This window comes from Pteropus medius, unplaced genomic scaffold (genome assembly GCF_902729225.1).
Source record: "Pteropus medius unplaced genomic scaffold, Ma_sr-lr_union100, whole genome shotgun sequence".
Lineage (NCBI taxonomy): Eukaryota > Metazoa > Chordata > Mammalia > Chiroptera > Pteropodidae > Pteropus > Pteropus medius.
This window is the reverse complement of record NW_024340696.1, coordinates 29,342,754-29,367,152: the sequence shown is the minus strand read 5'-3', so window position 1 is coordinate 29,367,152 and position 24,399 is coordinate 29,342,754. Positions and strand designations below refer to the sequence as shown.

Sequence of the window (24,399 nt, the reverse complement as noted above, 5' to 3'; positions counted from 1 at the left end):
AGAGGCAGGTTGAAAATGCACTGGTTAGTGCAGAAGTGTGCCCCTAACTGGTTGACTTCTTAGCTGCATGTGCCATCTCTCACAACCTGGCCTCTGCCTTACTTTCCCACATTTCACCCACCAGCCTCCACCATCCTCTACTCCCTTCTCTACCCTGTAGCACTACCAAGCCTCTTTGCCATTCTCTAAACATGTGGCCTACGCCCCTATGACCGTCTGGTTATCCTTCTGCCTGCCCTGTCAGTTGGAAGATGCCTTTGGTAGGTGCCTATCAGAGACGTCCCCTAGGTATTTGGAAATACAAGAGCGGTGGGGGCTGGAGGGATGGCTATATCAGAGAGCTCAAAGTTGAGGGCTTCTCACTTTTATTTCGAGTTTTCTCTAAAAGTAAAAATCTTGATGTAATCCTCCAAAGATGGAAGATTTGATCTGATCTAAATAGTTGGGACTACAGTAGTCCCACTTTATCTTCAGGGGATATGTTCCAAGAGCCCCAATGGATGCCTGAAATCATGGCCTAGTACCAAACCCTATATATACGATGTTTTTTCCTATGCATGCGTATAATTTATATCTTCTTTTTAGCATATCCAAATTGCTGGCACCACTACTCTTACAGTATGGGGCCAGTATTAAGTAAAATAAGGACTACTTGAACACAAGCACTGTGGATCTGATGACCGAGATGGCTACTAACTGACTAATGGGCAGGGAATGTATACAGCATGGATACGCTGGCAGCGGGATGATTCACATCCTAGGCTGAACAGAGCAAGATTTCATATGCTACTCAGAATGGCGTGCAATGTAAAACTTATGAATTTTTTTTTCTGTAACTTTCCATCTAATATTTTAGAACCAAAGGTAACCCAAACCATGGAAAGCGAAATCGTGGATAAGAGGCGGGGACTGCTGTAGTTCCTTTTTGGTCAGGGCCTTGGCCTTTGGCTTCTATTCCTGCAGAGGATCACACATTTGCAACATTTGTGGATTAGCCTTTTACACTGGGGAATCTGGGTCACTTCAGTCATGTTACTCAAACAAAACATCAGCACTACTTCAGCAGAAAGAATAAAAGCATGGAAAATGTTCTAATGCCCACAAGCCCACAGTTGAATACATAGTCAACTATTTAAAATGTCTGTATAATTACATATGCAATTTTGTGTCTACACACACACATACACACACACACACACACACACACACACACACACACACACACACACACATATGAAGAATCCGGATCTGTCTTGCCTTAAGCTTTGGAAACTTAAAACTCGAATATTCCAAAAATCTAGATTTCAAATAAAGATAAAGTAGGAAATAATTGGTCAGGTTTTTAAAAAATGATTTTTAAAAAAATATATAGGAATCATTTAAATTAAATGTATCTCTATTTCACTTGAAACATTTGATGAGCAAAATTTATTTATTCTCAACTTTTCAGAAATAAAGCCTTAATTTAAGAAAGATATATCTGGCTTTAAAAACGAATGCCAGTCTTCATTCTAGACAGGGTTGCCATGTGAATTTTACTTTTAGGCAATTCTGTTTCAACCATCCGTATCCTCTTTGAAACAATGGAGCTGGTGCCTAAAAATATCTGAGGTCACGTGTGCTTGCTGGGAGTCTTTGAAGTTAAAGCTGTGACATCCTTCTGGTTCATGGCTGTAGGATGATGTAGATATGTATTGTCTTTGTCAATTAACTCCATCTGTTTAGTGAGCCTGAAAAAGGAATCAGATAATGCTCTCTCTATATATATGGATAAGATTCCTTGTGCGGTAGTGAGCCAGCAGCTCCAAAGAGGTTTTCAGTTTTTCCTTTGGTAATGGTTGCTAAAGTGCCATGGAGTGAAGGCTCATTCTTACAAAGCCTGTTGTTGAATTGGGCATCTTGTGTGACTGCATTGTACAGTATGCATAAGAGATTCAGTTTCCTCATTACTTTGGTACAGAGTAATGATTCTCCAAGTGCTCTTTCTGGGGCAGATGAAGAAATTTTTCAGCTTGCAAATAAAAATTCCATTCGATAAATCAGAATGACAACCTTCTTAAACCTCTGTGGAAATGTGCAAGAATGGAAGTCAGACTTTCACTGTCTATATGTTCCCTTTGGCGAAAAGTTCTCATACTATCAAATTACTCTATTTGGTTATAGGGCAACCAGTTAAAATTTCTGGTTAGAAGGAATTTCTCTTTTTAACAGCTCAACAGTGTCTAGATCCCAGCTAGAAGAAAAGGCATAAATTGTCTAGTGGCATCTTCTTGGTTAAGACAAAACAGCATGTCTCAGAACCAAGAAAGAGATGGGATGACACGGGTTGCTACAGTATAGGCTCTCATAGCACACTCATTAGCACATTCTCTTCCTCCCATGAAGATGCTGGGTCTCTCGCATGTCTGCAGTGAGTTCATGATTTGAATGCCCATCTGCAGAAGACAATATATGAGTTTCTAATTCTCTTACCCGTGCTCATTTTTTTCTTTCCTTCATTCTGAGTCATCTTTGATTAAAGAAAACAAAGATGTTACTGTTAATTATGTTTCCTTTCAAACTACATAGAAATTCTCTTTTGTGTGTGTGGGGGGGGCGGGGGAATGATTTTCTTGGGAATAGTAATTTATGATGGGGGTGTTTAAATCATGGACCAGGAGGAAAAATGCTAAGAATCATATTGAAAAAAGTCTGAGTCTCTACTAGGATAGGAAAATTTGCTTCTGCTTTTTATTTCAGATTCCTCAAACCTTTCACTTTCTGCCCTAAACATATTGTTGTCAACATAATTCCATTCAAACATTTCTATTGTTCTCTTTAGACACCTTATTACAACAGTTTTTGTTCAAACAGCTAAAACTGCAAATAAAAGGTAATCTTGAGGCCAGAGTTCCACTGGTACAGGCTGTTGGGTTGGCCTCCCAGAGAGGAAAACCCCAGCTAATGGGAATCACGGGTCATCCCAGAAGGCTGTTTGACAGTGAGGCCCACCCACATTCAGACAGAAAGTGGGGCACATACATACTAGGGGTTAGGAGGAGATTTAAGCCAAAAGGTAAACTGAACAAAACCTTGGAAGACTCACTTTTAGTGTGTCCCAGATATGGATGACTTACTCTGGAGGGAAGGGTGTGTGTGTGTGTGTGTGTGTGTGTGTGTGTGTGTGTACTCATCCAAGACTTCCATTCTTACCTTTCCTGGCTCCTAAAAGTTAAAATCCGATACTGATTTCCTTTGGTGGTACAGGGCTAGGTCTTTGCAATTTTAGGCAGGTGTTTCTGGCAACTGTGACTTAGCAACAATTGTGCAAATGAGAAAAAAATTTGTGGGCAAGTCAATTGTCTGTAGCAAATGGAAATTCTATGGTGGTTTTTTGTGGGTGGTTTGCAGGCAGAGTGCTCAGTTCCCTTTTGATGCCTTTTTTTTTTCTTCTACAGTTTTCTGAAGAAGCAGGATGCTGATCTAGACGTGGAAATAGTAAGTTGACAAGTTTCGCACTGAGAGCACATTCCTTATAAATTAAAAAGAGTTTCCTATTGGGCTCCAGGACTTGGTCTACCTTGAACTTAGTTTTCTAAGAGACGGATAGAGTTAGAGATGGAGATGGTATATGAAATAGAAAGTCTTAGCTCACTTGGGTGAACCTGCTGTTTTTCCCTTTCCCTTACTTGTAACACTAAACTTTGGTAAGTATGAGAACATATGTTTTAGCTATAGGATATATCTGCCCACCCCAGAAATGGAATGGAACAGCTGTTCTGTGGCTATGAGCCATCAGGGGCTGGTGAGGGATGGGTAGCACTCCATCTTTGGACTAGGTAAGGAAAGTCCCCTTCAGTCCATTCAGTATTTTCTCCACTTTCAGATGTCTACTGCTTACCTCTGCCCCAGTTGTACCTTCAGATTCCAGTTACTGTGTAACAGACCATTCTTTCATTCACTTAACACTTTTTGGTGCCCACTGGGTGTTAGACAACATGCTGGACTCTACTGAGACAAGAATGAATGTGAGAGACAAGTGCACAGGTAATTATTGTGTAATGCGATAGAGCTGTACAGAATGGGCTCTGAAAGCTCAGACTGAGGGCTGTTCCATCCAGGAAAGCTCCTTGGTGGAGAGGGTGTGTGAAAGAACCCTTTCTGCAAACGTTTGCTGAGTCTTCTCTGCTTGTACTTCTCTCTCATCTCCCAGGTACCTTGGGTTCCCATGAAAGGCCGGACTAGCCACCCATGGGATCCTTTTCTGCCCCAGGCTCCACTGTTCAATCCCATTGCCTTAGGTATAATTTGTCAGCAGCTCTGAGTTACATTCCTTGATTCCCTGGCCACTCGGGGACTGTACTTCATCATCTAAGAATAACTTGGGTTATTTCTCATTTTGAATTTGAGTGTAAGAGAGGTTCTTCTCCCTGAACTAGAGCCATTCTGTATGCAGACAATGTACCTCCAACTTGAGGAAGTATACTATCTGAAACATTGTTCTAGAGCAGTTACGAACAATCCCTGACCTTTGACCCACGCACACCCTTAGCTTCTGCAGAATAGCCTGTGATCTACTGTCAGTCATGTATCTCATACAAACCAAGGGGATTTGGGGAAATAAAAAAGCCGTAGTCCAGGCCAGGCAGAGGGGAGCCTTTTGGAATCCCTATGCACTTAGGTTCCGGCCATGGAAACCAGGGTTGGCAAAGGCACTCCCTCTTGGTAGGGGTCGGGGGATGGGGGTCCGCACTGTGACCCTCCTGGGCCAGGACAGACTCACAGCAGACTGCAGCCACCTCAGGATGATGTAGCACAGAATAGCCGAACCCCTGAGGGAGCAGGCCAGGAAATGCCTGCTGCTGCTCCAGCAGGCAGGGTGTGCCCTGCCTTGTGTAGCTCAGGCTGAGGTGAATCCTGCAACCATGAGAGGGGGAGTTCCAGTTTATGGGAGAGCTGAGTCCGTTAACTTCTATTCCCAGAACAACCCAATGCCCGGCAGACAGGAAGACTCAGTGAGTGGGATGGGAAGCCCTGAGTGGAACAAAATTCTTGCCTCTGCTCTGCTGTTCACGTGCTCTACAACTTTAGGCAAATCCTTTTTCCTCTCCGAACCTCATTTTTCTCATGAGAAAAATGATCTCTTTTGCAGGACCAAGTAAAATTCTTCATTTTTTAACCTAAAAACATAAACCACACTTTTTCTTTTTTTTTTTTTTTTCTGGTTTTCTGATTTGGGCTTTGTACCAAAAAGGATAGAGCTGTTGTTGGTCACCATTCTGAAGAATGCTTAGTAAGGCCCACCATAGGTTGGGAGCTCCTTGAAGGCAGAGCCTTGTGTTTTGTACCTGGAGGTACAGTGAGTGTCTAATGAAGGAATGAACAGTGCAATCAGCCCTGTCGTGTGGGTTGGGTATATGTAAGTAGTGAGGGAAATCAGAATAAGAAAAGCTATAAGTGGGGTGGAAAATGTTTCTTGGGCTGTGTGAATGTGAGCTGCCTCTGAAAGGCTCTGCCTTGCACCTTCTCAGTCAAATGCTAGGACCTGAAATACACTTAACCGCCCTACGGGAGTTTACTCTTTTAAAAGCACTAATTCAGAAGCTCTAATTCCAGAGTTATTTTTTTCTAATGCTGATAGGACTGTTGAGCACAAGATGTATCAGCTTTTCTTTTTACCTGTGTTTGTATATCTGCCGTTGTTTAAGTAAATGATATGTATTGGTCATTCCAAATGAAGAAACCTCACAGAAATAAATGGGTTTTGGAGTTTTCTCTTTCAGTTGAACATTTTTGTGAAGACAAAACCACAAATGGAAAATTAGCTTTGTTTTGAAATGCCAAAGCTCAAAGATGAATTAGCATAAATTTTGGAGTTATTAATTATTATCCATAGTTTATTGGACTTCCACTACATACTGAGTGTCGCGCTTGACCATTGCAACAATCTTGTGAGGGAACTATGTCCCTTACCACGAATTGCTCAAGGCACCACAGTATTGAGACAGTATATTTTTGTATGATCAATTGTGTGACCTCTTTTTTAAAAATTTTTTAAGTAATTTTTTTTAAGAAAGTAACGTTACTTTCTACAGAGGTCTTCCTTGACACTCTCCCTCCCAAACTAGATGCGGTCACCTTCCCTCCTTGCACTTCCTCGGCGCTATCATTGTTGTACAGTTATTTGTACTACAATAACTGTAATATCTGTGTTCTCTGTAACATCTATAAGCTTTTTGAGGTCTGAATCCATACAAGCGCTAAGCCCAGTGCCTGGTTTCTAGTATGCCTTCTTAAAATGTTGACTGCAGGCATGAATGAATGGCACACGACCAAATTAAGGAGTAATGAGAGCCAATGAAAGCCACTTTGGTAGATGGCGAAGTAAAAAATATTGTGTACTCAGAAATGATGTTTCTCTTCTCTATCTGTGGAGTTTATCTGTGGAAACCATGCTTGTTAATAGCATTGTATGGAGATAAGACAATCCTTTCTGGCTTTCTCTCCAAAGGTACGAAGTTTTAAGCAAACACATGAATAGGTAATTATTAAGAATGAAGTAACCTAGGCAGTATGAAGATAAAAGACGGAGGAGCAGTAAGAGTATAAGAAAAACATTAAAACTTTTTTTTTTTGGCACAGAATCTTCTAGAATTATTGAGGGTTACACTTCTGAGTATGGTTTCTAAAAATAAGATTTAAATATATAAAGTATATCTTCTAAAAATGAAATACATACTTAACTGAATTTTAAAGAATATGTAATCAGGTTATGTCAGAAGAACAAAAATGCATTTTTTAAAATAAAACCGATTCCACTGAATCATCCTACTTATTTGATTAGCATCTACTTTGGTCATGAATACTCTCAAAGGGATGAAGAGAAAGGTTTGGTTTTCATGTTTCCTACGTGGCCTTTGTCTAGCATGATTAAAAGTATTTTGGCACCTGCCTGTCATTTCTGTAGTTTCAGTAAAACCAAGAATTCCTGTGTTGCTATTCCAGTTATTTGCAGGATCTAGAGAACTGCCTTTAGGCCACAAATAATGGCCACAAATACTACTGTCTATTTGATGGACACAGAGACCTGCCCAAATAAAAATCGTCATTCAAAAAGAAAAGTAAATAGAAAAATCACCTCCCGCATTAGAGTGGTTTCCTTTTTCTCAGTGATTTCCTCGAAGTGTGTTAGTCTGTAAATGTAAAGTGTGCATAGAAGTTGCTCCATTTTTCAGTGTTTCTTCTGTTTTGGTAAGTCCCAAGAGAAACAATAAAAAAAAATATCCTGGATTCCAATTGTGGGGCTAATAGTCTCATGAAAACAAAATCTGGTTCTAAACAGTTGGGGGGTTCAAAATTTGAAACTGTGTCTGGAACCAAGCTTTAAAGCCATGTGTATGTGATTCCTTTACAGCTGGTTAAGAGGTAGAAAAATTAATTCATACAAGATTTTTCTTTAGTGGGCGGGAGTAGAGTTTCCAGGTGTTAGAAGGTCGGCAGTGCTTACATAAGGTGTCCGAAAGCTTGAGAGTGCTGGTTGCTGGGGAGATGTGAGGCTGTGTTTCCAGTGGGAATGTCGGAGCTTGGTGTTGGGGTGCACCATCTGACAGGGTGTGCTGGTGCTATAAGGAAGTAGAAGAGAGAGTAAAAGGAGAAAGAGAAGAACTGCATAAGCAGTTCTGTAGAAGTGCTTGTAGAAGCCATTGCTTCCTGAATAGAGGGGAGGGCTTCCCAGGTACTTGTGGGGACTGGAGAGGGCAACTGTGCAGGTGAGAGTCGTTCCTTAGGCTGTCTCTGACACACATGCTCGGGGCTATCATTCCCAGAGCCCATGGGATGCCAAGTTAGCTTCCATTCTCCATGCCCCCTGCTCCAACCTCACACACAGATTGACCCATTCTAATGGTGATCAGGCAACGGGGAAGATCAGCCGTAATATCACTGAGTAATCTCCAAGTAAAGACCAGGCTTCACACAGCTTGCTTTCGTGGTGACTGGGAATCTGGAAATGGGAAACAGGATTGGCTTTGGAGGGTAGGGTGTTTAGCAGGGAGGAGCTTGCTTAGAGTTCTGTTTTAGACTGAAGAGCAAACATATTTAGTCCTGGACCAAAAATAGTTGTTATGTGTCACTCATAATAACTGACCAACTTTCTTTTACATAAATTGTAAAACTAGGTGCTGCTGTCCAAGAAGAAAAAAAGGCATCTTCTGCCAATTTGAATTTCTAAGCTAGTAAAAGATCCCTCTACCCAGACATTATAAACTCAGGCATATTTATGACCATTGGGAAAACTACAGACAACAGTATTTACATTGTGATTCAAAGAAAGAGTTGAAAATGTGGGGGTAGATTGTCTAGCCTAAGATGCAGAATAGTTCATTCATTCATTCCTTGAACATTAATGAATACCTGCGGGCCAACCACTGTTCTAGCCACATGCTATCGCATTCAGTTGCCCTGTTTTACAAGTGAGGAAAATGAAGCTCAACAGACGTGAAATGATTGGCCCATGGACTTACATCTAGGAAGTGGTAAGATCCGAAAGCAGGTCTGGGGCTTGGAGCGCCCTTCTCTCTCTGTGCCACAGTGGATGCTTCCCTGTGCTGAAGCTCAGTAGCACAGAAGACAGATGAATCATCATCAGCCTCATGTATTTAACTGGTAATTTCATTTGCATCTTTTATTTTCTCTTCACAGAATTTAAAAGGACTTTCTTCCTTATTTGTGGTTTTAAAAATAGTAATGATGGAAAAATTAGAAAACTTAAAAGGGGAACCATCTTTTTAAACCTGACTCGATTCTACCAGGTGGACCCCTAGGTGACAGCATGAGAGTGATTTCTAGAGGTAGCATTATGTGGGAGTCCAGGAAGGCCTGTGGGACACTCATTCTCTTTCCATGGTCTGTTCCTAGGCTTGGGAATCATTTTATTGTATTCCTCATCTCAATAGCATTCATCATTCTACAGGATGAAAGCTAGATGCTGCCAGGAAAGCTTGGGGGAGAAATGCTGCCCACATTATAATAGAGAATCAAGACCAGCTCCCACCTACTCCATAGGCTTTCTCCTGTATCTGTGAGATGCTGCATAATTTGTTTCACTGCAGCCAAGCCTGCTGGGTAGAGATTGGAATCATTTGGTTGTCCGCCTTGCATAGACTTATTGTCTGCTGAAATTGCATATGAAGGAGAGATTATTAGTAAAATGTGTATGCAGAATGGCTTAAAAGATGCATTTGTCCTTGCCTCTAAACACTTTGAAAAGCAGAGCTGGACTTATTTTGAGCCTGGTATGGAATAGGCCAGAAAAATACGTTAAAATTCAAACTTTTCCCTTAAAAAGGGTTATTACTTCCCACAACAAAATTTTACTTGAGAAGAATACCTTCTGGATTAGTTTACTGTAGCTGCCATAACAAATGACCACAAACTTGATGGCTTAAAACACCAGAGATTTGTTCTCTCGTGGCTTTGGCGGTCAGTGTCCAAGATCAAGATGTCCATAGGATTGTTCTCTCTCAAGAGGCTTTGGAGGAAAATCTGTCACTTGTCCCTTACAGCTCCTGGTGGCTGCAGGCATTCCTTGACCTATGGCCACATTACACCAATGTCTGCCTTCACGTGGCCACCACCTCTATGCGTCTCTATCACATCTCCCTCTGCGTCCCTCTTATCAGGCTTTTAGAGCCCACTGGGTAATCCAGGATAAGCTCCTCCTCTAGAGACCTTTAACCTTATCATATCATATCCTATCATGCCATATAAGGTGACTTGCACAGATTGCAGGGACTAAGAAGTGAGTATCTTGGGGAGGAGGTGAGCATTTTTCTGCCTCCCACAACTTCTCTTTGAGAATTTCTGTATATTTCATTTCCTGAAACATAAAGCTTGTGACCATTTGTTTCACACATTACTTTAGTGAATTTGATTTTTCTGGAAGGGGCCACTCGGAAGACCTAAGACCCACCCTTCCTTCCTAGGCCTCAGAACAGGGGAGGCCATGCCTGTGTCATCTTTCTCAGATTGAGGTTTATGTAAGGATGAAGGATTCTGGGCTCTGAGTGCAGAGAGTGGCCTTCGAAATCAGATCCTCCCAGTCTTAGGGGGAAACTGAGGCTGGAGAGGCTGGGTCACCCCAGGCAGGAGTGGAGATGAGACCAGCAGCTATTACTTCAGCTCACCCCTTCCTGCAGACCCCCAAGCTGTCTCTCATAGCGTAAGCCTCCAGGTCCTCCGTCATGTGAGAGCTCTTCAGCACCCGAAGCCCCTTTCCTAAAAATCCTCCTTTCCTAGACCAACAGCCCTGATTCTTACAAATATTCTTAGATTACCTAATGTCAGGGATTCTGTCATTCTGGTTACTTGTTCCTGAATGTGTTCCCTTTATCTCATTGTCTCTTTAGAAACACGGCTCTCAGACAAGAACCGTTCTTCAGAGATAGCTTGAACAGGGTAGAGTAAGGACTCTACACCTAAGACTATTCAGTCCTAGGAGATGCACTTGTTTTCTGCATCATTATATGTTATGCTAATGCAGACCAAGATTACGTCTCTCATTTAGCTACTGTCACACCTTCAGATTACATTGAGCTTGTGTTCAATAAAAATCTTTAAGACTTTAAAATATGATTGGAGGTTCCTCAAAAAATTAAAAATAGAGCTACTTTATGACCCAGCAATTCCACTTCTGGGTACTTATCCAAAAGAATCAAAACACTAATTTGAAAAGATATATGCAACTCTATGTTCACTGCAGTGCTATTTACAATAGCCAAGATAAGGAAGCAACCTAAGTGCCCATCAATGATGATTGGACAAAGAAGTTGTGGTGCATATATACAATGGAATATACTTAGCCATAAAAAATGAAATATCACGATTTGCAACAACATAAATGGACCTAGATGGTATTATGTTAAGTGAAATAAGTCAGACAGAAAAAGACAAACACCATACGATCGCACTTATATGCAGAATGTAAGAAGCAAAATAGATGAACAAACAAAATGGAAACAGACTCATTGATACAGAGAACAAACTGGCGATTGCCAGATGAGGGGTTTGGGGGCTGGGTGAAAAAGATGAAGGGATTAAGAAGTACAAATTGGTAATTACAAAATAGTCATGGGGATGTGAAGTACAGCATAGGGAATATAGTATTATAATTACTACGTATAATGCCAGGTAGGTACTAGACTAATCAGAGAGATCACTTTGTAAACTATATAAATATCTAACCACTGTGCTGTACAACTGAAACTAATACAAAATAATATTAAAGGTCAAGTCTAATTGAAAAATAAAAATTAAAAATGTTTTTAAAATATGAATTGCTTTAAATCTCTCCCTTTTGCCGCTGCCATGTAGAAGAGCTGGATTTCTGTCAGTAGCAAGATGGGATCAGCTTTGGGTCTGGAATATAGTCCAGACAGGGATCCAGAGAACAGCTAGATCCATGGGCTGGAGTATGCTCCTGGGGATGGTACCAGCAGCAGGTAGTAAACAGGAGGTACTTAGGACAATTTGGTAAGGCATAGCACTGGGGGAATACTTCTGTAGATGGCAGTCGAGAAGGACAGATGTCGGTTCAGCATCATCTGGCTGAGCAAGTCAAGGGGCCAGGTAAGAGGAATACTGGTGTATGGGGACAAGACTCCAGCCAGGAAGCTGATGAAAAGAGTTGGATCAGCTGCTGAAATGGAGTGGGGCTCAAGAAAGGAACTTGAGCCCAAAGAGGAAAAGGAAGCCCAGGTCTGAAGCCAGAGTCATAACGTTAGTGTGAGTCTGAGTGTCGGTGGCCTAGAGCCTCACCCACTCAGCGTGTGGGGCTCGGGTCACTGGCAGAACTTGTGAACAGGGGTGAGTTGTCCCAGCTGAGCAGATTGGAGGGCGTAAATCAGTTATGACTCCGTTATACACATATGCAATAGATTTTTTATAATTAGAAGCAGGATTTTGTTTCTGTCAATTTTGGGGTGCTTTTTTTGTTGTTTTGGTCAGTTCTGGTAGCCACTTCAGCCTGTTGAAATCTTTTACAATTTCTATCCTTTCTTCCAATTAATTAACTATCCCCTTTCAGTTCTGAATTATTTGTGATCTCCATAAGCACATCTTGATGAAAACATTAACCAAGGATGGACCTACAAAGTCCTGCTGTGCAGGGACCACTCTCCAGGTCAGTGTTGCTCCTGTCATGTAGGTGTCCTTGGGTGTGGTCACTCAGTGAACTCTGAGTCTACCAAACTGAGTTGGCCCAGAGTTTCCCATCCTGCTCAGCTGTGCTTTGAGTGGCTATCTGTTGCTCCGTTGACATCCACGTGCTCTGTGTCCATAACCTATCACTCTGATGAAAATGCCCTGCAATGGGGGCAGTGCTGTGGGAAAGATGAGTTGGGGGAGTGCTTGGTTATTTGCTGCTCTGAGGGCAGAGGCACCCAGTCGTTCTCACTGAGGTCAGTGGGTTTCAGTCCTGAGACCCACTCTCTGTATCGCACCTGTGGGTGTTAGCCTGTGGGTGATTTTAAGGAGGGGCTAGATCCCCATATTTAGATGGGTAATCCTAATCTTTGTTCTAAGGGTTCACCTCTACAAAAGACTGATCCTTCTTTGTGGCTGATGTGTGGTCTGTGAAGAGCAGCCCCACTATTGGGTGAATATGGCCCCTTCTCAGAAAATGGAGGGGTGTTCATTAAGTTGTGAAATGTGTCACTACTGAATATAGTCAGAGCGTAAGTGAAAGAAAGGAAGTGAGATGCCTGGTGGATCATTTATGTTAACAGAAGAACTGATGAAACAACAATGCATTCATTTGCATTGTACTTCCAAATAAGATGACCAAGAGAATGTGAGATGGTTTCAAGGTTGCTCGCAGGCAGTATGATGCAGTGGAGAGTATGTGGGCTCCACAGGCTGGAGTAAGTCCTGACTGTGCCACTGAAGAGCCACGTGATGTTGGCGGTGGGGGAAGCATAGCGTCATCAAGTGTAAACTTTAACTTTGGGAAGTATCTGAAGCGGAGGGTGGGGGCGGGTGTACAAGGTGCTCTGAAATCCGTACAAGAGGATCCCAAACAGGAGTTAGATGAAGAGATGCTAATGAAGGGAGGAAATAATAAAAATTTAACAACTTCTATTTGTTGTTCCCCCTTTTTTTGGTCAGTGCTGGCCAAGGATAGGATAACTTTCAAATATGATGTGGAGGTGATTCATACTTAGGATAGAAGAATGGGTCGGGGGAAGGTTCCATTCCATATTATTTTTTCTGTTGCTCTTCCTCAAGTCTTAATGCTACAGTAATTTAAAACAAACAAACCAAACCTTTGTGTTTGGGGAAGATTTTGTCCATCTTTAGGGGAATATTCTGAAAAGTAGTGCTCCCAGACTGCAGGTTGGAGAAATAGGCAAAATAACTGCCACTTTGCCTATTATACTGTTATCAAATGAGGAAAAACGGTTTATGACCCATGCATCAAAGTGATGCTTATTGAAGAAAAGTAAATTTGATAATGGAAAACGTTTGAAAAGCCTTTAGATATTAAAAATGAAGTAACTTATAAAACCTGCACATGAAGTTTAAAAGTTGTCACAGTGATCCATAGTGAGGTTTCGGGTATGGGAGAGACCTCATTGGCAAATGTCAGGAGCGCTTTTTTAACGTAACTCGTGAACTGGTAGAACAAAAAACTTTTGATGGTTAAGTACTTTATTTTATTGCATTTGTGTTAATAAATATTGGCTACTCGCCAATTAAATAACTTTTTCATTATTCAATGTTTACAGTGGCCGAGAGGAAAATATAATTAGGCTTCTGTGTTTTCTAGATGGTAAATATAACAACAGTAACAACATGACATGATACAATGTAGTTTGAAAAAAAGTTAAAAGCTTCAGAAATGATCATTTCACAGACAACAGAACAAGACGTGTCAGGGCAGGAAAAAGTAATTATCTAGTTTTTGTTTTCAGGTCTTATTTTTTAATCAACTTTATTTTTTAGAGCGGTTTTAAGTTCACAGCAAAATTGAGGAGACGGTACAGAGTTCCCCAAAACCCCCTTCCCCCACACTTGCATAGCTTTCTCCTTTATCAACATCCCCCACCAGAGTGGTACATTTGTTACAACTGATGTTCCTACATTGACACAAAGTCTATAGTTTACAGTAGGGTTCACTGTTGGTGTTGAGAACTCTATGGGTTTGATAAATGTATAATGACATGTATCTACCATTACAGTATCATACAGAGTAGTTTCACTGCCCTAAAAATCCTCTGTGCTCTGCCTGTTCAACCATCTCTCACCTCTAATCTCTGGCAACCACCGATCTTTTTACTGTCTCTATAGTTTTGTCTTTTCCAGGATGCCATATATTTAGAATCATATAGTATGTAGGCTTTTCAGATTGGCTTCTTTCACTTGCTAATATGTATTTAAGGTTCTATAATTTTTCATGGCTTGATAGCTCATTTCTTTTTAGCACTGAGTAATATTTCATTGTTTGGATGTCCCACAGTTTATTTATCCATTCACCTCCATTCACCTAAGAACATCCTTTGGTTGCTTCCAAGTTTTGGCAACTATGAATAAATACACTATCAACATCTTTGTGCCGGTTTTTGTGTGGACCTAAGTTTTCAACTCCTTTGGTTAAATACCAAGAAGTACAATTAAAGTACTTTCTTTTTGTTGGAAATATGGGAATTGTTTTTTATGTCCTTTTTGGGAGTAGAGCCCAAATCAGTGCATGCCTTAGGCCTATTTGTATGTTAATTTTAGGCAGCCATCATTTCACCTGATACTTTAACCTATGAATATCCATTGTTGTATCATGTTCAAATTTGAGATGGTAAGGGACAGATTTTTGCATCTTCTCTTATATCACCATATCCCTTGACCCCACGAGTATCAAGAGCTCGCTTCACCCAACTTGAAGGAATCGACCAACATGCTTTTTTCCAATAGCCTACCTTCCCACCCCCACCCCCCACCTTTTCCCACAACTAGGTCCTTGAGTCAGGTTCTTGTTACCTCTCACTTTAGAATCACCTTCGCTGGCCTGATATTTCAGACTTGTCTTTCAGTAAAGATGGTATGAAACATTTTTGAAGAAAATCAAATTACCTAGACTCACATCTCTTGGACTATGTTTATAATTTATGTGGTTCCCCCCACCCCCCCCCCAATAAGTAGTCTACTAAACAAGGGAGAAACCTGAAGTAAAAAACAAAAAACTATTTGCCAAATTCATTTGCTTTTGAAATAATTTCATCAGTTTTAATTTTTGAGTAGGAAATAAGAGAAGATTTAGAATAAACATTCCTGAAATAGAATAAATCCAATAAGAACTCTTATTTCATCTAAATTGAGGCCATGGTACCAAGATCAGGGACTCCTGAGTGAGTCCAACTGAAGTTAGAGCTGAGAACTAATCTCAGAGCTTACTCTTAAAAGAGGAGATAAGGATGGTGATAAAGATAAGGTTGGGAGCCTGAGTGTCTGAGAGATGGGTAGTCCTGAGACTATTTATAAGAATGAAGAAGGGATGGTTTGGGGAAGTCAAGCTGGGTAGCAGTAATGTAATGGAGCAAACTTGACAAGCTTCATGAGTGTAGCAGGAGACCTTGCAGTTTGGTGTGTGTGAGAGATCCAGGCCAGCATTGCCGCCTACAGCTCCTTGGTATAATTTAGCAAATATCTGTTGCACTCTGAGTGGCATTTCAGGTCCCCTTGTAATGTAGTTGGCACCACCTTCTGAGCGAGAGGTTACACAGAGTTTATCTTCCCATCGATGACCGCCTATATAAATGCTTCAGGTAAGTCCGTGTACAGCAGCGGTTCCCAACCTTTTTGGTGCTGGAGACTGATGCTTCTATGAGAATCTACTGTCCGATGATCTGACGTGGAGCTGAGACAGTGATGCTAGCCCTGGGGAGCAGCTGCAAATATAGATGAAGCTTCGCTCACTCTCCCACCACTCACCTCCTACTGTGTGGCCCGGTTCCTAAAGGGCCATGGACTGGTACTGGTCTGTGGCCCAGGGGCTGGGGACCCCTGGTGTAGAGAACAAAGGATATCGTGTTGGGTCTTCGCTGGTCGTCATGTCTGATTGGATCGGGAGTCAGCTAGAGCAAGCACTCAGTCTAAGACAAGGCTTCCTGATGAGGGCTCTGCAGAGGGTCAGAGTGCAGGAAGAAAGCACTTAGGGAGGTGGGTTCAGGGCCCAGGGTAACATGAAAAACTATTTTTTGATGCTATATACAAAGGAATATATATGCATACAAAGGAGAGAGAGAGATACATACATATATTCATACGCGAAGAGGGGATTGGAGGGAAAGAAATACAACCTCCTCCTGTGCCCATTCTGCAGCTTAAGAACTAGAATCTCACCAGTACTTTGGAAGATCCCATGTGTTCCTCCCTGGCTGCACTGCTCTCCCTCAAAGGAACCACTGTTCCGAATTTTGTGTTTGTCATTTCCTGGCTTTTCTGTGTGTTTCCCTAAGCAATCTATTATTAAGTTTTGTTTGTCTCAGGGCTATATATAAATAGTGTTCTTGTGTCATTTGCTTTTTTCTATCAACATTTGTTTTGTAAGATTCATCCCTACTGATGCATGAAGTGACATGAATGAAATTCATTTGTCTTTTGAAATTCATATGATTTTGCATTGTATGAATATACCACAACTTATTTATCCAGTCTTCTCTTGACAGACATTTGGGTCATTTCCAATTTTGTGTGCTATTTAAACAGTGCTACAATGAACATTCTTGTAGGTGCATCCTGCTGCAAACAGTTTCTCTAAGATAGGTGCCTAAGAGAAGAGTTTTTAAGTCTTAGAGTATGTGCATCATCAACTTTACTGGATAATACCAAATAGTTTTCCAAAGTGATTATATTTGAACATTCCATTTAACATTCCCATGGGGAAACAGATTAAATTTTAAGAGAAGGGAATATCTGAAGGAAAGATGAAATGCAGGATTAGCTAAAAGTTGGAGAGGAAAAGGATGTCATTAGGGTCTGATGAAGTACAACTCCCCATCAAAATGTCGGGGAAAGAGAGCTGGGGATATGCAGAGAAAGGTGAAGGTTTTAAACAACCATTGTGGGAAGGGTACAAGGTTATCTTGTATGGACTGTAGTCACATTTTCATTAGCAGATTTCATCTTGGTCGAAATGAATACCCAGTTCTTTCCATTTTCACTCAGTTTTCTTCAATCAGTAATAGTATCATTATGTAATTATATAATAATAACTAAAGATTATTATTAATCTGGGGAGATAGAAGCTGCCAGGCATTTAAGTGTGCTGTTTTCACATCAAACTCATGGTAGCATGGATTCTAATAAAGCTTTCAAAACATACCCACCCAGAGGCACACACATATTTCAAAGATTATTTTCCTACAAACACAAGAGATTTTTCTGACAGCTAAGCTTTATGTTTTATAAATTCAGTAAACTTACACAGAGTTTGTCATTGCTGTCTCTTTTATTTCATAGAGTTACTTGATGAGAACTCAGAGCTGCTCTGTGAATTGCTCATTCACTTGACTTGAGAAAAATGAGACTATAGCATTTTGAATAGCAAATTAACTATGAAATATGACACAGTCCTGAGGGAGTATTTAGCTTTATTTGTGAGTTCTGACCACTATGATACATAAAGCTAATAGGATTTGTTTTCTTTTCAAAGAATTTCCATTCTTCTAAGTCTAGATTTTAGTAAGGATAATTTCTTTTGTTGGCATTCCTATGAAACTACAAGTAGAGCATTAAACCATTAAAAGCATGTGTTCTCTGGCATCTCAGAAGTGCCTCTTTTTAAAACTTTTTATTTTGGGGTCACTCTTCATTAATAGCATTCATCAGATTTATCTGATTCCAGGCCAGAGAGCTCAGTGATGGTGGCATTCCCAAAATATTTTAATCATAGTTTTTCATCATCTGTTGATTGACATTGTGTATTTGAAACTTTTGATGGTGGCATATATAATGGAAATAGCATTTCTCCTTTGTCAAAAAAACTTAAAAGAACCTCAGTGTTCCACCACTTAGATGTCTTATGTAAACTATAATATGTGTACTAAATGTCAACTCAATAGAATATTATATATTAGTTAAAATGATTATTATAAAAATTATTAAATAAGTTAGATGTTTAAGTTATAAAGTAGAAAAAAGCAGGATACCAAAATGTCTGTGGAATATGATCTTAATTTTGAAAGCAAAATGCATGTGTGGGAAAAGCCTACAAAAATTACACCAAAATGCTAACAGTTGTCTTTGAGTTATGAGATTATAGGATTTTCTTCTCAATGTTTGTTAATGTGGTCTTATTACTTTTATAATAAAATTAATAAGAGAGATCAGTCTAGGTTCAAATTGCCACTCTGCCATTAACCAGCTGTTTGACCTTGGGCAAGCTACTTACCTGGCTTCCTGGGGAACTAAAGATGTTATACCAACACCAATGGGGTTATTGCCAAGTCAAATGAGCTAATATTCCTAAGCAACCCCTGTGCAAGTAGGTGGTGTGGTAGTTCCCATCCTCCCCAGCTTCCCTTTTTCTGGTGAAACAGTCTTCGCCTAGCACATACCCAGTAGCCATGAGTGGTACTCTTTTAATTTCTGGTTTCTATTTTGTCCAGTTGGGAACTCTCCCTAATTTCAGTAAACACTTTTGACCTCTTGGAACGTCTATGTTAGCAATGACAGCTGACGGTTGTTTTAGAGAAGTGATCGATGAGTAAGAATGCTTGGCTTTATCTGACTATCAGGGAAGGTTGAAGGGCTAAACCTCCTAAAGGTCCTAGAATTTCAGCTGTTCAAATGTATGTATTTTATTGACAGAAATATGCTCGCTAATTTGAGGACATCCTTGTTAACTTGCCCTGGCTAGTGAGGAGGGAACATGGTATATCCTTGCTAAACAGGTTGGTGATTTTCTTGGCTCTGCCAAGTTCTTCTAAGAGATAGGTACAAATACAGTTCACCCTTGAACAACACAGCGGTTAAGGAAACTGATCCCCTGTGCAGTCAAAAATCTGTATATAACTTTTGACTCCCCCAAAACATAAACACTGATAGTCTACTATTAACTAGTAGCTTTACCAATAACATAAACAGTTAATTAACACATATTTTTGTTATATGTATTGTATACTATGTTCTTACAATAAAGCTAGAGAAAAGAAAATATTATTAAGAAAAGCATAAAGAAGAAAAAATACATTTGTAGTATTTATTGAAAAAATTTACGTAGAAGTACAGTTCAAACTCATTTTGTGCAAGGGTCAAGTGTAAGCGTTCAGCCAGGATCCCCAGGAACTGCGTGTGAGCCTAAGATGTTAAACTGAGCTTTTAAGACTTTGATAATATGAGATGATCATGTTCAGCAGTTGGTATAAACTGAGCCAGAACTGTTCTATGAAATCCTAACTTATTTCAGGGTAGTTTACTCAGAGTGGAGAGAGGAAAATTCATTCCTTAATAGTAATAGCCAGCTACAGATTGGCCAGGCATTGGAAAATGTAATCTTGCCCCACATTTAGGGAACACTCTTAGCAAAGGTTCAAAGAAAGATGCTCATATTCACATGGGCCCAAGTTATCCCATCTACTTGGACCAGGACCCAGAGTATCTGAGGTCTCCCCTAGACTTTTAGACTTACAGTCTAAGGCAGGAATACATTTCCGACCCAATGAAGGCTGGAATCCAGGTCTCTGAACTCTCAGTTCATGTCCTGTCCAGAATAGCAGGCTCTGTTTCTGCCTCTAGCTGGCCTTGTCCAAGTCACTGGATGTACTGAGCTTCACTTTTGTTATGAGAGGTTAGGGACCCTTCTAGCTCAAAAGTCTAACAATTCAATAACTCCTTTGGGTATTTCTTTTTTTCTAATGTGTCAGCACCTTAAATACAAGTAAATAAACCATAGGAAATCAACTATAACTTCTTGTCCCTTAAAAGTTTGAGGCTCTGAATCAGGCCTCTGGTCTTCTGCAGACGACGTGGTGGGATCAGAATCTTTCTGCTCAAAGCCACAGTTCCACATGGCCCAATCCTCATGGCCCTACAAGGGCCACATATGGCATAAGGCAAAGTGGCGTACAGTGGCAGGAACTTTTTTGCCAGTGAAACAGGCTGTTGTAGCTGTTTAAGAAAGGAAAGAGAGCAAGGACAAGAAGAAAAAAAGCATAAAGACTTCACAGGAAGAAGTAAAGTTGTCTTTATTTGCAGGAGATGTGACAGTTTATATATAGACAAATTCTAAGTATAAAACACTACTAGAAAGAACTAATAAAGGAACTTAGTAAAGTCATAGGTTGCAAGGTCAATATACAAAAATCAATTGTATTTCTATATATTAGCAGCTAATAGGTGGGAACTGAGGCTAAAGAAACAATTCTTTGTATAATATTAATAGAAAAACATAAAACACTTCGTAATAAATTTAACAAAAACCAGTCAGTTGGTACTATCTCTGGGGGCACTTGGGGGTAATAGGTGCTAACAGTCTCAATTCCCAAAAGTAGACTATTTTTAAAGCCCTTATCATTTCTCAAGGGAAAAGGCTATAGCAACTTGTATAATTATTGTTTAGCATCATCAAGACATGGATTGTTATGTCAGTTTATATTCGACAAGCCAGAAACACTCCTAGGACCATTTCATAATTTATCTGATACCAAGCACACATTCTTCCCACTTTGGGTATAGGGAAAAGCTCTCACTGACTTATGGGGCCAGATTAAGTCTCAGGCATAAGATGTTCACTCCAAAAGTTGTGATTTTTCTTTATTCTTTGTTCCTACTTCTCCTTATGGTGTGATGAGGCATTTAATCCATCAGACAGCAAGAGGATATATGTAATGAATTTTTATATGCCCCGGTCATTTTAATGGAATCTTCCTTCTTTTAAAAGGCTTCATTAAGTCTATTGTTAGGATTGTAAACCTACCCGAGAGAGATAGGAGGGCCTTTCCCATTTTCAGAATTCAACAGACAGTGTCTTAATTGCATGGCTTTAGGTGAACAGTAATTAAATGGGTTAGGAGAATGTGTAATATTTATTTATAGTAATATAGGCATGTAATGTATTTATAGTCACGACTGCAGTCTACTCGGTAACATCCTTTTGGGGAAAAAATGCGATGATTTTTAAAAGGAGCTTCTGTTTTTGGCAGGACTTTGAATCCAGCTGTGAATATTAACAGATCTGGGTACCCTGTATTAAAGTACCATACAGTAAGCCTTTTGCAAGGAACCTACCTACCCGTATTTGCAAAGTTCTAAATATGCTTTTAACACTTTTAATTTAAAATGTTTGCGTTAAATATATTTACCAATGGCAATGGCCTTTGGAGTGTTAATAATATATCTTAATTTTCACCAGATGATAAGAGAATAATTATTTCATGGTTCCTAAATTTGGTAATAAATACAATTTTAGTACCTTATTCTTAATGTGCTCTGACATGGCAGATTTGTCAAGAAGGTAGGAGAGAAATTTTTCATCAAATATTGTGGAACTTAATACCAACTAAGCCACTGTTTAGGGGTCATTTTGGGGAGCAGATGAAAGCTAGGAATCTTCATCCAGAAAAATGTATAGACAAACAGGTACAGTATACTATTTCAAGAGGTCTCTGGAGCCTCGAATGCCTCTTCCTGGATCCAGAGATGTGAACCTTTCATATAAATGCAGTCTGTACAAACAGCCTTGTCTGTCACCACCCCCATGCCTAGTCTCTTCCATGCCCATGTCTACATGTCTACAAAATTATTTTTGTTTACACTTTTTCTCCATAGGGCATTTTTACTCAATATCTTTATTACCAATTCAGTCTAAACATGACAGAAACTGATATCCCATTTCTACCACCACTGATTTCCAGCTCATCTCATTATTCCTTAGCCATTATAGGGAGTCATCAACTGCTCCTCTGCCCTGTCTCCCCCAAATCTAAGAACACACATGCTCTCTTGCTCCATGCATCTAATAGATTGATAACTTCTTATCATGTGTTCTTTGCCCAGAACTACTCCTTTCATCTCTTCTGTTTAACAACACCACTGTAGTGCAAATCTTAAACATCCATCCTTTATTTAAATTGTCCCAACTTCCTCTCCCCTGCAGTCCCTTCCCTCCAGCACCATCTTGCCACTCCTATGGGACTCAGAGTCTTCCCTGTATTCAGTCTGCCTCACACAGACACAGTTTTATCTTGCCCACTACATCCTTGACTAACCGGTGGTTCTCTGTCACTATAGACAGTAAATCCAAAGTCGCTCACTCCTTCACTATAGGGGCTGGCTCTCTTATTCCCATTTCCCCCAGAGACTGTTTATTTTCCCAATTTCCTCGAATGTCTCTTTCCAGCCACTCTTCACCCATCTTCTGAACCACTCACGCTCTACCCCTCCATGAGAGTGCCTGGGACATGTTGTCAGTCTGCTGACAAGCAGAGACTGGGCATCTTATATTTTCCATTAAAGTCATTGAACTTGCAGAAAAATGGGTCCCCAGGACTTGGCAGTTTTGTTTCTGTGCAAATCTATACTTCTGTTCACTTACCAACTTTTTCCCACCATCTACCTAGCTCAGTTGAGTCAGTAGTTCAATAAAGATACTTGGGAAACATCTTTTTAAAAAGTGTGGGGTGAGGGACTAGGAGAATAACATGAAAGAAGTAAATCCCTGACATCCCCCGTGTGCACAGTCTCATCTTTGGATGCTGGTCTGGAGCCCAGCGGCTCCTTCTTTGTCCCCCAGGGAACACAGACAGTGATCTGCTCACTCTGCATCCTAGCATGGCGCAAAGCACAGGGCGGGCCTTTAAGGGTCTGACGGAGAAGTTGTGCGAGGTACTGCGGCAGATCTGTTTCAGTATTTCATAGACTCAGCTGGAAGTGACCTTTGAGATGATCTCTTTCAACTACTTTATTTGACAGCTGAGCAAACTGAGAGTCAGGGAGGTTAAATGACTTGTCCAAGGTTAGCAATAAAATCAGCTTTTGAGCCTATGTTTTCTGACTCTCAGTCTCCTGGTCTCTTTTTGCTATACTGCAAGTAATCAGTCTATGCTTCTTTTTCCCTTTTCTTTCGTCTCTATGTTTATTAGTGCCTATTTGGTGCCCAGGAGGTATTTGGAGCTCTTGACACTGCCTTAGATTGTCTGCTGTACCTTAATAAGCATAAGTAGGTAACAATTATTTTGACTAGCACTTGGTATTTTGCAAGTTCTTTCCCATATGTTTTAGCATTAGATTTCACCACAAACAGGAGATAGGTTGAGCAAGTATTATTCTCATATATCAGAGGAGAAAAAATAATGACATGTTTGAGACCATGCAGCTATTAAGTGATACAGATGAAGATAGAATTCAGTTCTCTTCTGAATGATAGTAACTTAAAGCTTCAGGCTCTGGAATCTTGCCTTCCTTTATGTAAATATTAAAAAAAAAATTCCTATTTTCTAACAGTTTTCAGTTTAGTAGCTCATTTCTAAAGTGTCTTCTGAAGCACACGAGTCTCATGAGATGCTCTGTGAAAAATGATCATGTGGTAAGATAAGCTGGGAAAGCTGCTTGCTGTAACCCCCTCTTGGGGATTCTCAGTGCACATCAGCATTTAAAGGCTCTGAGAAATCCTACTGTAAAGAAGACTGTTGAATGTATTTTTTTTAATTGTGGTAAAATATGCATAACATAAAAGTTACCATCTTAACCATTTTTAAGTTCATAGTTCAGTAGTGCTAAGTATAGTCACATTATTGCTCAATCCCTGGAACTCTTTTCACTTGCAAAACCGAAATTCTGTACCCCTTCAACAACAGTCCCCCAATTTCCCCTCCTCCAGCCCCTAGAGGCCACCATTCTTTCTGTCTACAATTATGACTACTCTAGGTACTTCAAATATCACATGGTATTTGTCTTTTTGTGACTGGCTTATTTCACGTAGTATAGTTCTTAAGACTCATCCACATAGTAGCATGTCTCAGAATTTTTCTCCTTTTTAAGGCTGAATAACATTCCATTATATGGCTATACCATATTTGTTTATTCATTCAGCCCAAGTTGACATTTGAGTTGCTTCCACCTTCTGGCTATTGGGAATCGTGTTGCTACAAACACAGGTATAGAAACGCCTCTTCAAGACCCTGATTTCACTTCTTTTGGTCATTTACCTAGAAGTGGATTTACTAGATTATTTGGTATTTCCATTTTTAACATTTTGAGGAATGGCCATTGTTTAATGTATTTTTCTACCCAAGTTTCACAAACTTACTTTATCACAGAATTCTTTTTTCACATTTTACCTTTTAATATCCCAGGGAGCACAGGCCTGTCAGAAAACGCTTTGGGAAATCCTGAGTACAATAAGGATTTCTGCTCGTTCAAAGGGGCAGGCAA

The 24,399-nt window shown here is 40.2% G+C and overlaps 1 protein-coding gene across 3 annotated transcripts in view; it reads left to right on the top strand.

Moving 5' to 3' along the window:
- The window catches only part of FYN (FYN proto-oncogene, Src family tyrosine kinase), a 202,813-nt gene that overhangs the window by 26,180 nt on the left and 152,234 nt on the right, over positions 1-24,399 (top strand). Inside the window, exon 1 of one of the 3 annotated variants that reach the window (XM_039870537.1) lies at positions 3,418-3,477. The exons of the other annotated variants lie outside the window; for them this stretch is intronic. The gene's annotated coding sequence lies outside the window, so the exon portion shown is untranslated. Of the gene's footprint in view, positions 1-3,417; positions 3,478-24,399 lie in introns of those variants that run through there. 3 annotated transcript variants of the gene reach the window in all.